The following is a 4935-nucleotide window of genomic DNA, read 5'->3' as shown; positions in this document are numbered from 1 at the left end:
TCTCCAGATCCTCTGTGCAGGTCGTAGGGGTGAGTCAAAGCACTAACAGACCAGGCAACTTGCCACTTGGAGTGGTCTTGCCTGCCTTTTGCCCTTTCCTATGTTCTGTTTTGAATTATTTATCCTGTGATGTCTGTTTTCCTTTCCCAAGGAGTACTCCATTTGTCTACCTAACATCAACTTATGTCTTAGACTGACACTTATTTTAGACTTTCCACTGGGCACATTCTGAAGGTACCAAGAAGTTAATAACATCAACTCCACTCCACCAATAGATGCTATGCTAAGGGAAGCAAATAATCTTTTTCTTTGGTAGGAAATAAGCTGAGATATAAGGTGATATTGCTATCAGCCTGAATATGTGATAGAACTTCTAGTTCTATCAGAACCACTGATAATTCATCTATGTCTGATAAATGAATGAATCTACTTATCCTGGAGCTGGCTATAAAGAAGTATTTTAGATTATTCTGTACTCTTTTCAACAGTTTATGGCCCAGCTTCATGTGATTGAAGTTGACATAGACCAGAGTACAGTATTTCCATCAATACCTGCAGACAGGAATCATCATTGGGGAGCATAACCAACCAAGGGTAGTAGTTGTACAACAGTACTTATTTGGGAGGTCTTCCCCCGAAAGAAGTCAAATGCTTATAATTATTCTGTAGCTTACTTGGTGATGCTTTCGGAATCAGGATTGCTCCAGGTACACTTAAAGTGTGCTAACATATAATGGTCTCTCTTTAAAAAGGGGCTATCTGGAGTCAGTCTCTAGACTTTGTTGTAGTTTGCTATTGCTAAGGTGAGTTTGGCCTTCAGTTTTGTCCAGCATATTGTAATAGTCTTTGAATTCTCATTTCCTTGTGTACCTTAATTTCTAAAGTGGATGAAAAAAGTGGGTCAGGAGCAGTCAGATTTTTGCATTTAGATGTTCCTATAATGGTACACAGTCCCACCTCATCCCCTTTGACAGATCAAATACAAAGTTGATTTTCCGTTACGGAAAAACAAAACAACTGTTTTTCCTAAGCACATGTTCAGAAATAAAATTTTGAGTCTTACTTGTTTCTGAACCATGAGTTAGATTTAGATAATAGGAGTGTTTGAGTCCATAGAGAATCTTAAGAAATCATTTAGCCTGCCTCTCGTTTTTTAAGTTGGGGTATCCAAAGCCCAAAGAGGTAGCCTGGCCAAGGTGGCCAAAGTAGACTGAGTAGGCTAAATATGAGCTAAGGTCTCCTCATTTCTCACTGTCCCTTGGCTTAAAAAGATTTAGTACATGATCAAGAATACTTTAGCAAAAAGTTCCTAGTTTGTGCTTCCCCTCCATGCATCCTTGTGTGCGTTCTAAGACAGCCTCAGTTTTGCAAACAGAACAGTCATAGAAGGATTTATTTTTGTAAGGTAATTATTTTTTGGTTAGGATGAATATTACATTCTTCCTAAGCAAGCAACTGATTTGCTGGGTGTTGATTAGGAACAGAAAGGACAGATAACAGTGTGAGAAGGATCCAAATGTGAAACTAATTTTGTCTGGAAACAGTGTTTAGTTTCCATCAGGATTTCCTGATTTTTGTTTCTGAGCTGTGAGAGTCCCATGTATAGATGAACCAAAAATTAATTTTAACTTGAGTCCTGCTAAGTCACCTCAGTCATGTCCGACTCTGTGCGACCCCATAGACGGCAGCCCACCAGGCTCCCCCATCCCTGGGATTCTCCAGGCAAGAATACTGGAGTGGGTTGCCATTTCCTTCTCCAATTTAACTTGAGTAGTCAGAGGGTATTCTTAAAGTTGTTAGAATTTGATGCATTTACATGTGAATCTGATTTGAAGTATAATTTCTACCATTTGTTAAAAGGTTTTAAATGAGAATAAAATGGAGTGGTAAGACTAATAGGTATCTTATGCCTAATGTCACTCATTATATAATCTAATGATGCTACCTAGCATTCTGGTTTTTATATGATCCAGCCAAAGAGTACCAATTCTATGCAATAGTGAGACACTAATATGTTAACCACTGTTTCACTTTTTTCTCTAAACATCATTTTATCACAGGGAACTTTCAAGTTGGGGTGCTTGCTTTGCGTAAATTCATGTCTTGTTAGTGGTTTGAAGACTAAAAGGCATGGCTTCAAATAAAACTGGTCTCTTTGGTTGGAGACTATTTCCACATTCATTCAAGCATTCAGGAGACATTTATTGAACACATATTATTGTTAGGCACTATGCTAGATACTGAGAATTTGAAGATAAGATTGTTATGGTCTCTGCCCTCACAGAGCTTACAGTCTCATGTAGTCTTAGTGAGATAAGGTATCAATTTGGTTTTATCCTAGGAAGAATAAAGAAAACTGCCTTGCTTTCTTTGATCACTTAAAATCAGCCTCTTGATGGTTTTGTATGAGTAAAACTTGTAGTTCTCACCTTTTTCAATTGCAAACCACTGAAGTGGTTTACAGTCTCCCCCATTTCTTGGCTGGAGAGGTGTTCTGTTTCTGTGAGACATTTTCTTAATTTTGGTGGTACTTGACTTTTTGTTTATACATGTTTCTTAGATTATATGCAAAGTGATCAATTTACTGATATTGAATATGTTTTACAGAGGAAGATGACTTTCAAAACTAGTTGTATTCTTGTAGTGGAGGAAGATTTTTTAAAACTGTAGACATTCAGCATTTGTATTTTATGGATCCCCAGGATAACTAAAAATGAGAGGGTTCTGTTTTCCTTAGTTTGGTTTTTTAAAAAATCACCGTGTCACAGTTATTTATTTATTATTTAATTTTAAAGGCAAACTCCAAACTGAAGTGGCTCTGAGGTAAATCAGATGTGGTTTTAATTTGTTTTAGTTTATTAGAAGATCTATAAATGGAGGGTGATCACCATCACTACTTCTAAAATAATGTCCTAAACAAACAACCCAGAACATTTTATTTCAGCTGGTGAATAGCTGTTCTAAATCTGTTGTATGTTAGACATACTGTGAACTACCTCTTCACTTATTATGGGGAAGTTTCCTTAATAAAAGTGTGACAATTTAAAGCTCTGGTGTCAGTGGTTTATTTTCTCTCTTTTCCTCCTGCTTCCCATTCCAGTTGCTTGAATTTGAATACAGGAATGTTTTCTCACTCTTATTCTTGAAGACATGTTAATCAAACATGCTGAGCTTGGCTTCAGAAGCAAATCTGGGCTAACAAAAAATTGTTATCAGGGTCAGTTACTTTTTCCTCTACCGTTGATTGAGGGGATGGAGCAACTGCTTTTAAGAATTGGTTGTGACGTTTCCTTCATTTAGCAAATACTTGATTCCTACTAAGCGCTAGACTTCCGGGAATGCAAAGATCAGTAAGTCACTGTCCTAAATACCGCTGCCTAGGTGGGACATAGATTTCAATTCAGGTATGATAATTACAGTCATTAAGGCAGCCAAAGGGTTTACTGGTTCCCCAAGTGGGAGCAAAGTAATTCATGGCAATTCAAGATGGCTTTAGGGATGATGTGATTTATGAACGATGAATGGGATTTTGAAGGATGAGTGGTAGTGTTACTCCATGCACCAGATGCACAGAAAAGCCAAACAATACCAAAATGTTGGGAGTTTGGAACAGAGAAAAGTTTATTGCAGGGCCATGCAAGGAGGTGGGTGACTCTTGCCTTAAAACCCCCAACTCCCCAAAAGTAAAAGTCGCTCAGTCGTGTCCCAACTTTTTGTGACCCCATGGGCTGTAGCCCACCAGGCTCCTCTGTCCATGGAATTCTCCACACCAGAATACTGGGGTGGGTTGCCATTCTGTTCTCCAGGGGATCTTTCCAACCCAGGGATTGAATTCAGGTCTCCCATATTACAGGCGGATTCTTTACCAGCTGACCCATCAGAGAAACTCCCCAAAAGCTTTCAGCAAAGCCATTTGGTAGGAAAGGTGAGAGAGGCACAACGTTAGTTGTTGCAAACTTCCTGGTGTATTTGTTCTGGAGGTCCGGTCATGGTCAGGTATCGATGTTTCTGTAAATCTCCACCAGGTAAATATTCTCTGTTCTGACAAGAAAGGGCAAGGTCCCAAGGCACAGCTTTCACAATCTGAGGACCAAGTCCTGGCTAGAGAGGCAGATTTCAGTTGTCTGCTCCCTTAGGGCCAGGTCCCTAGACCCTGTCCAGTTCTCATCCCTAAGGCAGCCAGGCACCCAACCCAAATGCCCCTCAGGGTTCCCACCCCACCCCCAGGTTGGGGGTTCTAGGGGGTAGGATTGCCGTGCACAGACCAATAGCTGAACAACCATTAGTGGTCTGGTAACCGTTCCCTGGTAACGGGGAGGCGGGGGGGCGGGTAATGGCCCGCAGCAACCTCTGCTGAACCACGTTCTATTACAGTAGAAGGAAATAGCCTATGTTGGAGGAAAGAGCCAGGTTAAAGGTTTAGATAGATGCCTGCGTTTCCCAAGGAACTGAGAAGGGTAGGGCTGTAGGGAGGAAGCCATAGGTTGACAGGTGAGGTGGGATCCATATCCTGACGGGGCATTAATTAAGTAATCTCCAATACTGATTCCAATAGCACCCTCCTCTTTTCCCAACCCCCCTCTCCGCCACCTTTTATATGGCGGGTAAGCATAGGATCCGGTCCCTAATAATCCAGGAGGGTCTCCCGGGATCCCTGCGCCGGGTACTCCGACAGATGCGCTATACTACAACTTCACAACCCGTTTGCCATTCGGATGTTGAGAACTCACGGAGCAAACCGGATCGAGTGCCGAAAGTGGGACAGGAGAGATGGGATTCGAGGGAATTCCAGGGTCTGTCATCCCAGTCGCGGGGGCAGTGAGGAAGGAAGACTGTCTCAGAATGTCCTTCCGGGACGCCCAGAGGGCCCCAGTGAGGAACGAAGCTGGTTGACCCCGGATGTGTTTCCTCCCCAGGCTGACCCCACCCCCCCCC

At 41.8% G+C, this 4935-nt stretch overlaps 1 protein-coding gene across 1 annotated transcript in view; it reads left to right on the top strand.

Annotated features, from left to right (window-relative positions):
* ZBTB6 (zinc finger and BTB domain containing 6) overlaps positions 1 to 4935 on the top strand; it is a 20236-nt gene that overhangs the window by 11412 nt on the left and 3889 nt on the right. The window lies entirely within an intron of this gene.

The sequence above is a fragment of the Bison bison genome, unplaced genomic scaffold (genome assembly GCF_000754665.1).
Source record: "Bison bison bison isolate TAMUID 2011002044 unplaced genomic scaffold, Bison_UMD1.0 scf7180017864193, whole genome shotgun sequence".
Taxonomy (NCBI): domain Eukaryota; kingdom Metazoa; phylum Chordata; class Mammalia; order Artiodactyla; family Bovidae; genus Bison; species Bison bison.
Note: the sequence above shows the minus strand (reverse complement) of the source record. Positions and strands in the feature narration are given on the sequence as shown.